Here is a 13,682-nt window from a genome sequence, read left to right on the forward strand (position 1 = left end):
TCATCACTGACCACTGGAAGACTCTCCTGCTGGACCCCTTTCTCAAAGACATTCTGCCACCCAGACCTAACATCACCTTCAGAAAGAACAGGTCTCTCAAAAATATGCTGGCACCAAGCAAACTAAAAGCACCGAAGAAACACACCACCCTGCTGGACACCCCACCTGTCACCGGCTCCTACAAGTGCAGCAAGCTTCTCTGCAAATGCTGCACCAACATTGCGAACAAATACACCAAATTCCCCTGCATGATCACGAACATCACCTACCCCATCAAGAGTTTCATCAACTGCGGCACCTCCTACGTGATCTACCTCCTCGAGTGCCCCTGTGGTCTTCAGTACGTCGGGCGTACCATCCAACCACTGAATCAGCGTATTAACAAGCACAGATCCAATGTCACCAGGGGGTACCAACTCCACAGTGTCTCCAGACATGCAGCGGTAAAGCACGGCAGCGACTTCAGGTGCCACACCATCACACCTATTGAATACATCTCCGCCGACACTGCCCACCGCTTCACATCAAAAACGTCACTTAATTCACACCCCCACCCTCTGCTGTCGGAATGCAAGCCCACCTGCCACAGGGTCCCGATGACATTGTGACAGCTGCCTCCACACTGCGGGACAAGTTGACACCAAACCGCCACAGTAGCCACCTGTGTCTCTCCCTTCCCCTCTACCTCTTCCTTCCCTTACAGGTCTCACAGCTCCTCTATGAAAACGTCTAAATTTGATCCGGACCCCGATGACCACCAGATCGGATGACAGCCTGACCGGACGATGACAAAGTCCGATACCGGCATCCTGACAGCGCTAAAAGACCTCCTTCTTCGTGATTGGTCACCACATTGCTTCCCTCTTCACGATTGCCGCCGCCCGGACCCGCCCAGCAGCGATTGGTCGTATTCTTCAAAATAGAGTTGCCGCCGATGCCTCTAGGAATCACCCATAGAGGATATACACGTCTCAACCCTGATTGGCTGCCCAAACTTGATACCCAAACTCATACGTCCCCTCTCTGATTGGCCCACCCTACATCACGTACAGCCAATCAGTATCTAGCCCACTATCCCCATGCCCATGTTTGGATGACATCCCCACACAGACTTTTCTCCATATCTGCGTAACTGTACACAGCCATGTACGGCACGCTTCTGATTGGACACTCTCCTACCATCTTACAGCAAGCGACCAATCAGCTTCAAGAGGGTTGTCTCCATTCACAACCCGCCGCGGCAACCCAGCACAGCGATGACAGCCTCCTCCTACTGCCTCCTGATTGGTCCCACGGACATCGGCAGCTCTCTGGTCGCCACTAGGGACATTTTCTCGCGGTTCAGTTTAAACATCTAAATACTCCTGTAAAATGGCATCCATCCCACATGACGTCACCAGCTCACCTGGTTTTGGCGCCATTTTTTTATGTATTTAAATTCTCATACCTGTTACCTTGCCATACAGCAACTACCTGCAATTGAGAAAGGGAGCTGTGACTCCCAAAATGCTTGCTTTATTTATTTATTTTCTTTGATTTCTTTATGCTATAAAAAATAAATTATTTACTTTATACCAGTATCCACGACTTTGGGTTACTTCCTTGGGAGCGCCACCGCAGTTTTGTTCCTACAATTCTACATTCTCCATACGGACCCACCCCTGGGCTCCGTCCACATGCTGCAGGCCTGCATACCAAGCTACCATCACCGGCAAGGGATACGCTACCCCCTACCCGGGTACCCACCTACACCGGGTAGAGACCTACACCGCACCCGGCGCCACCTCCGCTTTTTTCCGTTATATACTGCCATGTGCTTACAAGACCTGAACCAGAGAGGCCATTTGCTTTGGAGGTTGATGCCATGTCTATTGGAGCGGGTGCCGTTCTCACTCAGAAAAATCCCAAGGGCAAGAGTGGAACTGGTGGATTCTTCTCCAAAACTTTCTCTCCTGCTGAGAGGAATTACTCCATTGGAGATCGTAAACTTCTCGCTATCAAGCTATCTTTGGAAGAATGGCGACATTTACTGGAAGGTTCTTCTCATTCGGTCAGCATCTACTCCGATCATAACAATCTTCTATATCTTCAGTCTGCTCAGCGTTTGAACCCCCGCCAGGCAAGATGTTCTTTTCCAGGTTCAACTTTTCATTCACTTCTGTCCAGCAGACAAGAACATCAGGGCCTAGGCATATTATTTCTCCTGACTGTTTGATTCCTGCCGCTCCTGCTGAGATTCAGAAAGTTCCTGCCCGCCAGATTGAGACACAAGGTCCTGAAATCAGGTCATTCTTCCTTGACAGCTGGACATCCTGGAATACGCAAAACCCTACTTCTTATTTCCCGGCACTACTGGTGGCCCCATCTTGAACGTGATGTTTCTGATTTTGTTTGGTCCTGTGTAACATGTGCCCGTGACAAAACTCCTCGACAATGGCCTGCAGGACTCTTAGAGCCTTTACCCATTCTAGAGACTCCCTGGTCCCATATCGCCATGGATTTCATCACCGATTTGCCACCTTCTCATAATAACACTGTCATCTGGGTCATGGTAGTTCGGTTTTCCAAGATGGCTCATTTCATTCCTCTACCAGGACTTCCTTCTGCCCTGCAGCTGGCAAAGTACTTCTTGTTGCATGTCTTTTGTTTACATGGTCTTCCTCAGCATATGGTTTCGAATGGAGGTGTGAATTTTGTCTCTAAGTTCTGTAGAGCCCTTTGTAACCGTCTGGACATTAATCTGGACTTCTCCTCGGCCTACCACCCTCAGTCCAACGGTCAGGTGGAGAGGGTTAATCAAATCCTTGAAACTTATCTTCGGCATTTTGTTTCAGCTCGCCAAGATGATTGGGTCGACCTTCTCCCCTGGGCTGAATTCTCATTTAATCTTAAAGGGGTACTCCGGTGCTTACACATCTTATCCCCTATCCAAAGGATGTGCCTGCTGTTGATGTGCCTACTGTGGATGAGCTGGTCAGCGACTTCTCCACCATCTGGCAACAGACCCGACAGTCGTTGTGCCAGGCTTCTTCACGCATGAAGGTGCAAGCGGATAAAGGTAGACAACCTCCTTCGTCCTTCTCTCCTGGTGACATGTTGTGGCTTTCATCCAAATACATCCACTTCAAGATCACCTGTTTGATTTTGTTTTACTTCTGGAATAAAACATAACTACATGCACGAAAATGAATACGTTTAAAAATGTCCTTCTGACCCCTATAACTTTTTTTTTTCCGCATATGGGGATGTATCATGGCTCAATTTTTGCGCCGTGATCTGAAGTTTTTATCGGTACCATTATAGTTTTGATCAGACTTTGATCACTTTTTATTAATTTTTTATATGGTATAAAAAATGACCAAAAATATGCTACTTTGGACTTTTCAATTTTTTGTTACATATACGCCATAGACCGCGCGGTTTAATTGACAACATTTTTATAGTTCGGACATTTATGCATGTGGTGATACCACATTTGTTTATAATTATTTTTATTTACATAGTTTTTTTTATGGGAAAAGGGGGGTGATTCAGAATTTTATTAGGGAAGGGGTTAAATCAAATTTATTAACACTTTATTTATTTTCCCATAGGGGACTATAACATTGCACACACTGATTTCCTACACTGATCACTGCCATGCAAAAGCATGGCGTTGATCAGTGTTATCGGCATGCTTTTGCAGCTCGACTGCTCCTGCTTAGATCTCAGGCACGGAGCAGTCATTCGGCGATCGGACAGAGGGGAGGCAGGTAGGGATCCTCCTCACGTCCTGCAAGCTGTTCAGGATGCCACGATTTCACCACGGCGGTCCTGAACAGCTCGACTGAGCAGCCAGGACGGTTTCACTTTCACTTCAGATCGCCAAGTCTGAAGGGTTAATCACCGCGATTACTTCATACTTCCGTGTGAACGAAGCATCACATGGTGCTCAGCCTTTTATGGGCCGAGGCAGAACATTGCGGCGGCCGGCGATGATGGACCAGAAAACCGATCAGCTGTAGTGGTGCTCAGCGGGAACCCAGGAAGGTGAGTGATTGTTTATTTTCATTTTTTTTTGCAGCCCGGGCAGGACTGAGCAGGAGTAGTCTGCACCAGAGTACTCCTTTATTCTAAATGGGCACTGTCAGATGTTGTATATCACTGCAATAGTTTTTCTAATATACTTCTTTAAAAAAAATTCACATTTTATTAACCCTATGAGGACAGAGCCCATTTTGGCCTTAACCCCTTAAGGACACATGACGTTCTCATACGTCTCCATTTCCGAGTCCTTAAGGACACATGACGTATGAGAACGTCATGTGTTTTACCGGCCCCCCGCAACCATCTGGAGCGGAGCCGGTCCCCGATGCCTGCTGAAATCGTTCAGCAGGCATCGGGGCATATCGCCCAGGGGGGTCATTATGACCCCCCATGTCGGCGATGGCCGCAGATCGCTGGACAATTCAGTCCAGCGATCTGCGGCAGATTCCGGGTCAATCGGGTCTCCAGTGACCCGGTGACCCGGAATTATTGGCTGATCGGGGCCGTCAGAGACGGCCCCGATCAGCCAGAGCCAGCAGGGGTGAGGTGGCACTGGTGCCACCTCACGATCGCCCTGATTCGTCGGCCGGATTACCGGCCGACCAATCAGGGCGCCTGCTGCGGGTGTCACTCCCGCAACCCGCTCCGCCCCTCTTCCGGAGGACGTGAGCGGGTGCGGGAAGACGACCCCCGGTGCTGGGGACCCCGATCCCCGGCGTCCCTGTTGGGATCGGGGCCCCAGGAGCAGCGGCGGCGGCGGAGACGACGAGGGACTGACCTCATGCGGCTGGATCGTTGGAGGTGAGTGACAGCCTCCTGCTGTTGCTTAGCAACAGCTCCCAGCATGCAAAAAGGGCATGCTGGGAGCTGTAGTTATGCAACAGCAGGAGGCAGACCACCACAACTCCCAGCATGCCCTTATGGGCATGCTGGGACTTGTAGTTTTGCAACAGCTGGAGGCACATTCTTTCTATGGAAAAGTGTACCTTCAGCTGTTGTGTAACTACAACTCCCAGCTTGCACAATCAGCTAAAGTGCATGCTGGGAGTTGTAGTGGTGCATCTGGTGGTTGCATAACTACAACTCCCAGCATGCCCGTTGGCTGTCGGTGACTGCTGAGAGTTGTAGTTTTGCAACAGCTGAAGGCACACTGAGTTAAGTAGTAAACCAGTGTGTCTCCAGCTGTTGCATAACTACAATCCCCAGCATCCCCAGCCAAAGTAGTATGCCTCCAGCTGTTGCATAACTACAACACCCAGCATGCCCTTCCGCTGTCCGTACATGCTGGGGGTTGTAGCTTTTGCAACAGCTGAAGGCACACTGGTTGCAAAACACTGAGTTTGTTACCAAACTCGGTGTTTCACAACCAGTGTGCCTCCAGCTGTTGCAAAACTACAACTCCCAGCATGCACTGATAGACCGTACATGCTGGGAGTTGTAGTTTTGCAACAGCTGGATGTTCCCCCCCCCAATGTGAACGTACAGGGTACACTCACATGGGCGGAGGATTACAGTTAGTATCCGGCTGCAAGTTTGAGGTACGGCAAAATTTCTGCCGCAGCTCAAACTGCCAGCGAGAAACTACTGTGAACCCCCCGCCCGTGCGACTGTACCCTAAAAACACTACACTAACACATAATAAAATAAAAAATAAAAAACACTACATATACACATACCCCTACACAGCCCCCCTCCCCTCCCCAATAAAAATGAAAAACGTCTGGTACGCCACTGTTTCCAGAACGGAGCCTCCAGCGGTTGCAAAACTACAACTCCCAGCATGCACTGATAGACCGTACATGCTGGGAGTTGTAGTTTTGCAACAGCTGGATGTTCCCCCCCCCTATGTGAACGTACAGGGTACACTCACATGGGCGGAGGATTACAGTAAGTATCCGGCTGCAAGTTTGAGCTGCGTCAAATTTTCTGCCGTAGCTCAAACTGCCAGCGAGAAACTACTGTGAACCCCCGCCCGTGCGACTGTACCCTAAAAACACTACACTACACTACCACAAAATAAAATAAAAAGTAAAAAACACTACATATGCACATACCCCTATACAACCCCCCTCCCCAATAAAAATGAAAAACGTCTGGTACGCCACTGTTTCCAAAACGGAGCCTCCAGCTGTTGCAAAACAACTACTCCCAGTATTGCCAGATAGCCGTTGACTGTCCAGGCATGCTGGGAGTTTTACAACAGCTGGAGGCACCCTGTTTGGGAATCACTGGCGTAGAATACCCCTATGTCCACCCCTATGCAAGTCCCTAATTTAGGCCTCAAATGCGCATGGCGCTCTCACTTTGGAGCCCTGTCGTATTTCAAGGCAACAGTTTAGGGCCACATATGGGGTATCGCCGTACTCGGGAGAAATTGGGCTTCAAATTTTGGGGGGTATTTTCTGCTATTACCCTTTTAAAAAATGTAAAATTTTTGGGAAAACAAGCATTTTAGGTAAAAAAAAATATATATTTTTTTACATATGCAAAAGTCGTGAAACACCTGTAGGGTATTAAGGTTCAAATTACCCCTTGTTACGTTCCCCGAGGGGTCTAGTTTCCAAAATTGTATGCCATGTGTTTTTTTTTTTGCTGTCCTGGCACCATAGGGGCTTCCTAAATGCGGCATGCCCCCAGAGCAAAATTCACTTTCAAAAAGCCAAATGTGACTCCTTCTCTTCTGAGACCTGTAGTGCGCCAGCAGAGCACTTTTCACACCCATATGGGGTGTTTTCTGAATCGGGAGAAATTGGGCTTCAAATTTTGGGGGGTATTTTCTGCTATTACCCTTTTTAAAATTGTAAAAATTTTGGGAAACCAAGCATTTTAGGTAAAAAAAATATATATTTTTTTACATATGCAAAAGTCGTGAAACACCTGTAGGGTATTAAGGTTCACATTACCCCTTGTTACGTTCCCCGAGGGGTCTAGTTTCCAAAATGGTATGCCATGTGGTTTTTTTTTGCTGTTCTGGCACCATAGGGGCTTCCTAAATGCGGCATGCCCCCAGAGCAAAATTTGCTTTCAAAAAGCCAAATGTGACTCCTTCTCTTCTGAGACCTGTAGTGCACCAGCAGAGCACTTTTCACCCCCATGCGAGGTGTTTTCTGTATCGGGAGAAATTGGGCTTCAAATTTTGGGGGGTATTTTCTGCTATTACCCTTTTTAAAAATGTAAAATTTTTGGGAAACCAAGCATTTTAGGTAAAAAAAATATATATTTTTTTTACATATGCAAAAGTCGTGAAATACCTGTAGGGTATTAAGGTTCACTTTACCCCTTGTTACGTTCCCTGAGGGGTCTAGTTTCCAAAATGGTATGCCATGTGTTTTTTTTTTGCTGTCCTGGCACCAAAGGGGCTTCCTAAATGCGGCATGCCCCCCAAAAACCATTTGTCGCTCCTTCCCTTCTGAGCCCTCTACTGCGCCCGCCGAACAATTAACATAGACATATGAGGTATGTGCTTACTCGAGAGAAATTGGGTTTCAAATACAAGTAAAAATTTTTTCCTTTTTATCCCTTGCAAAAATTCAAAAATTGGGTCTACAAGAACATGCGAGTGTAAAAAATGAAGATTTTGAATTTTCTCCTTCACTTTGCTGCTATTCCTGTGAAACACCTAAAGGGTTAATACACTTACTGAATGTTTTTTTGAATACTTTAAGGGGTGTAGTTTTTATAATGGGGTCTTTTATGGGGTATTTCTAATATGAAGACCCTTCAAATCCACTTCAAAACTGAACTGGTCCCTGAAAAATAGTGAGTTTGAAAATTTTGTGAAAAATTTCAAAATTGCTACTGAACTTTGAAGCCCTATGGTGTCTTCCAAAAGTAAAAACTCATAAATTTTATGATGCAAACATAAAGTAGACATATTGTATATGTGAACCCCAAAAAAATATATTTTGAATATCCATTTTCCTTACAAGCAGAGAGCTTCAAAGTTAGAAAAATGCAAAATTTTCATTTTTTTCATCAAATTTTGGGATTTTTCACCAAGAAAGGATGCAAGTTACCATAAAATTTTACCATTAAGTTAAAGTAGAATATGTCACGAAAAAACAATCTCGGAATCAGAATGATAACTAAAAGCATTCCAGAGTTATTAATGTTTAAAGTGACAGTGGTCAGAATTGCAAAAAACGCTCCGGTCCTTAAGGTATAAAATGGCCTGGTCCTTAAGGGGTTAAAGAGAACCTGTAACTAAATAAACTTTTCTGAACTAAGGCTGGGTTCACATCACATTTTCTCCCATACGGGAGCGCATACAGCAGGGGGGAGCTGAAACCTCGCGCTCCCGAATGCCTTTCTATGCGCTCCCGTATGTAATTCATTTCAATGAGCCGGAGTGAAATGTTTGGTCGGCTAATTTTTGCGCTGTATGCGCTTTTACAGCCGGACCTAAAACCGTGGTTGACCATGGTTTTAGGTCCGGGGAAAAAGTGCATACAGCGTATACATTCACTCCGTCCGGCTCTTTGAAATGAATTACATACGGGAGCGCATAGAAAGGCATACGGGAGCGTGAGGTTTCAGTTCCCATCTGCCGTATGCACTCCTGTATGGGAGAAAACGTGATGTGAACCCAGCCTAACTCGGGCTATGTTCCCTAACTACTCCTAAGACCACCCACCCCCCCTTAAAAAAAATTTTAAGAGCTTTAAAGAGCTCTGTATCATACCTTTATTCTTGCTCACATAGCATGAACTGCCGGCAGGAGGATGTGGTTGTGCCCCAGCAGGCGCTATGTCACTGAAGCCTGCTGGCGGGAGTGCTTCCGCCCTCAATTCGCCGAAGAGAGCAGTGGAATTAAACCGGCCAGGAGAAGGGTAGAAGGCGAGACCGTGGGGGGTGGCTGCATTTGTAGAGCCCTGCTTGTCCTGAGTGTACAGAGCCCTGCCAGAGCCCTGCGGGGTATGCGAGTGAGCACAGCGCTCCCGCCTGTCTGATTGACAGGCAGGGAGCTGCACTGAGCTGGTCACATGCTCAGCCAGTGGTCTGCGATTTCAGACTCACTGCCAGGCCGGCATGAGTCCGAAATCAATAGAAATGCTTGTGGCCAGGGACTATTAGGGAGACCCCTGGGGGAAAGATTTTCAAACAGAAGATACACTGCTCAAAAAATATATAAAAGGAACACTAAGATAACACATCCTAGATCTAAATGATGTAACTAATTGTATGAAATACTTTCGTCTTTACATAGTTGAAAGTACTGACAACAAAATCACACAAAAATTATCAATGGAGATCAAATGTATCAACCCATGGAGGTCTGGATATGGAGTCACACTCAAAATCAAAATGGAAAACCGGCTGATCCAACTGATGCAATGTCCTTAAAACAAGTCAAAATGAGGCTCAGTAGTGTGTGTGGCCTTCACGTGCCCGTATGACCTCCCTACAATGCCTGGGCATGCTCCTGATGAGGCGGCGGATGGTCTCCTAAGGGATGTCCTCCCAGACCTGGACTAAAGCATCCGCCAACTCCTGGACAGTCTGTGGTGCAACGTGGCGTTGGTGGATGGAGCGAGACATGATGTCCCAGATGTGCTCAATCGGATTCAGGTTTGGGGATTGGGAAGGCCAGTCCATATTAGGAGGAACCCAGGGTAAACTGCAACAGCATATGGTCTCACAAGGGGTCTGAGGATTTAATCTCGGTACCTAATGGCAGTCAGGCTACCTCTGGCAAGCACATGGAGGGCTGTGCGGCTCCCCAAATAAATGCCACCCCACACTATTACTGACTCACCGCCAATCCGGTTACAGGCAGCAGAATGTTCTCCACGGTCTCAACAGACTCTGTCACGTCTGTCACATGTGCTCAGTGTGAACCTGCTTTCATCTGTGAAGAGCACATAGCGCCAGTGGCGAATTTGCCAATCTTTGTGTTCTCTGGCAAATGCCAAACGTCCTGCATACCTGTGGATGTTGGGCCCTCATACCACCCTCATGGAGACTGTTTCTGACCGTTTGAGTGGACACATGCACATTTGTGGCCTGCTGTAGGTCATTTTGCAGGGCTCTAGCAGTGCTCCTTTCATAAAAGCGGAGGTAGCGGTTCTGCTGCTGGGCTGTTGCCCTCCTATGGCCTCCTCCACATCTCCTGATGTACTAGCCTGTCTCCTGGTAGCGCCTCCATGCTCTGGACACTACGCTGACAGACACAGCAATCCTTCTTGCCACAGCTCGCATTGATGTGCCATTCTGGATCAGCTGCACTACCTGAGCCACTTGTGTGAGTTGTAGACTCCGTCTCATGCTACCACTAGAGTGAAAGCAGTGCCAGCATTAAAAAGTGACCAAAACAGGAGGGGCATGGCTAGCCATGGAGCTGTGAGGACGCACACTCTCAGAGCTCCGAGCCTAGCACCCTGTATTGCCCTGATACACCAGCTGCATTCATGAGGAACAAGCACAAGAAATCTCAGCAGGGGGCCAGGACCCGTCCTTCATCCCCCCCAGGCGGACATTTCGGGGTATTTTACCCGTTCACAGCCGCAGAGAAGTTCCTCCCTGCCTCCATCCAAGATGGCGGCAGTTCCTGGCTCCTCACCTTCACTATGTGCTCCGGAGTCGCGACCTGCTAGCGGGTCGCTGCCCCCTGCTACCGGGCTGGTCCCGTCCTGTGATGCCACTCCCGTGTCGTCCCGGGAGCCTCTGAAGGTACCTGATCCCGCTGCCTCGTCATCCCTGGGACCTCTGCCTCCTCCGCTGCAGCGGCGGGAAAAGCGGATAAGCTGCTCGCGCTGAGCTTGAAGAGAAGGCCCCCGCCACGTCTGCTGTGAGGACCACAGCTCCGGATCTGGACACCCTGCTGGCGGAGGACCGCGGCACCGCTCCTGCTGCCTGTCCATCTCCTGCTCCTCCATCACCTGAGGTGAGTGTGTCGCGGCCCCCGCCGGCACTAGGCTGCGCTGCTGCAGGGGCAGGTGACCGGCCGTGCTCTCCCTCTGACTGCCTAGGGGAATCAGGGAGGGATGATGGGGCCTACTCTCCCCCCCAGAGACTGTGTACAGGAGTGCTGTCTGCCCCCCTCAGGGTGCAGACCTCACTATGGGGGCTTACCATCCCCTCAGCTGCTGAAGGGGGCCATGACCAATACTCGGTCCACTGCACCAACCTTATGGGACCAGTTCTGACCCACGTGGACTGGCCTCCTCTGCCGCTTACTAGCCCCTCGCCCATGGTGGCCTTTTACAACTTACCCCCCACACTCCAGGGGCCACTGCCTGCGGGTGCACCTCCATCTCTGCATTGGTCCTCAGGCTCTTCCTGGGGACCCACAGTGCTGCACCCCATCACAGTGCCCAGCCCTGGCATGGGGCCCCCCCTCTCCTGCCCCATCCACACTGGCCAATGCCCTAGATGGTATGGCCATGCACTCCTCTTCGGGGGGCCCTCCACCAAGTCTTCAAGGGACTCCACCTGCCTTCCTGACCCATGTCCCGGACTATCGGTCCCCTTTCCCTCCTATGGGCCCTATTGTGGGGTCTCCCCAGGAGGCACGGTCTCCTGCTGAGGATAATGACAAACCAATTTCCCTGGCGCATCTCTGCTCTCTGCTTTCTTCTCTGCCCACTAAGGAGGACTTTTCTACTATGGCTAAACAACTGGTGGATGAATGCAAGCAGGAGTTTGTACATCTTCGCTCTGAAGTGACTACCCTATCATCTAAAGTGTCGGAGATTGAGACTGTTCAGGACTCCACTGTTACGGCTGTCAAAACTCTCCAAGACACGGTTCAGACACATAGTGAACAATTATTCGTACTTCAACAACATCTGGACGACGTGGAAAATCGCAACAGGCGCAATAATATTCGGGTTCGTGGTTTGCCTGAGATGGTGGGCCCTGATGAACTGTATCCGGCGTTGTTAGCGATATTCAATGACTTACTGGACAGACCACTAGATGCGTACATTGAATTGGACAGGGCCCATAGAGCCCTACGTCCCCCGAAACCCGATGATAGCCGTCCTAGAGATGTTATCTGTAGAGTGCACTTTTACACCATCAAGGAAGACATTCTCCGTTTTGCCAGGTCACGGCGATGCATCTTGTACAAGGACGTTGAGATCCAATTGTTCCCAGACCTCTCTCGCCATACGTTGGCCCAACGTGCAGCACTGAAGCCCCACCTTCCTTACCGTTGGGGGTGTCCCTTTTCCCTTTTAGTACGAAAGGAGGGCAGGATGCACACTCGCCGAGCGACCTGCCTGGATTCTTGAAGGACTTGGACGTTCCTCCTCTCCCTCTTCCGGACTGGCCCACACTGACACCTTCTGCGCCCAAGAGGCAGTTGCCACGGTCTCCTCAGCAGTCCCCTAAGCAGGCCCGCTCAGGTGCCCCCTCCCGGGGTCGCCGCTGCCAGAGATGGGTCACCCGTTGGGAATCAGTTCCCTCCTCTTCCAGAGCCGACTGGGCTCCTGATGGCTGAATTGATTGATTGTTTATTACTGTGATTTTGACTTGATTCCCTTGACTGTCTTTTCTCTCTTCAGATCGATATGAGAACTGACTGTCGCCATTTCTCTCCTGTTTATCTTCACATTTTCTTTGAGTCTAGGTCCTGTTATGTCCTTTCATCCGTGTTTCCTTGGATCTTCCAACCGGACCTGCTTCTTTCATTTATGCTGGTGTTGTCTCCATTTTTCCTTTATCTGCTGAGCTTCCTTTTGGGGGTGCTGGGCTCGGGCTCTCCCTCTTGCTTCTCTGCTGACCACTTTCCCCTCGTAGGTTGAAGATCTCTCCGGGGGTTTTCTTCTCGGACTGTGATCTTCCTCGTTCCTGTACCACTTCTTGCTTAGTTGGTGCTGCGGCAGTTTCACTGCTGCTACTCTCTCTTCTCCTCTGGTTTGGTTCTGTGCCAACAATCCATTAGCGCAAGCTAAAGGGGTAGCCATAGCAATACACAAGTCCCTGGCCCATCAGGTTCTAGATGTTACACTTGACGCGCATGCAAGTTACATTATCTTGTCCTTATCGTTAAACAGTAGGCCCTTTACAGTTATCAATGCTTATGCTCCTAACCAGGGCCAAGTGGAGTTTCTGGTTAACTTGATAGATGTCGCGCTGCCCTTGGTTCGGGGGACGGTGGTTCTGTGTGGGGATTTGAATTTAACTCTCGAGCCTACTTTGGATAATTCCACGGGTCGTCCTAGCTTGTCATATGCGGCCATTAAACGTGTGAAGCGGGCCTTGGCTCTACTACAGTTGGGTGACATATGGTGTTTGCAGCATCCTCTGGACAGAGATTATAGTTTTTCTCTTCCCCTCATGGATCCTACTGTCGACTAGATTATGTGCTGGTTCAACATACTTCCCTTCCTTGGGTGGTCTCTTCTTCAATTGGCAACATTTTATGGTCCGACCACGCTCCTGTCTATTGCTCTCTCCATCTTCCTTTTCTGACTAAGTCAGCCTGGTCGTGGAGATTGAACAAATCCCTTTTATTAGACCTGCCTTGTTTGGCTGATCTGTCGACCACAGTTGCCGGTTTCATAAGAGACCACGAGGAAGACTCTACCAACCCGTTTATACAATGGGAGGCTCTTAAGTCTGTCCTCCGAGGGGTCCTTATTAAGCACGGGTCTCGCCTCAAGCAAGGTAGGGCTCAGGATCTACATAGGGCTCTTTCTGCAGTTTCCTCC

The sequence above is a fragment of the Hyla sarda genome, chromosome 6, assembly GCF_029499605.1.
Source record: "Hyla sarda isolate aHylSar1 chromosome 6, aHylSar1.hap1, whole genome shotgun sequence".
Lineage (NCBI taxonomy): Eukaryota > Metazoa > Chordata > Amphibia > Anura > Hylidae > Hyla > Hyla sarda.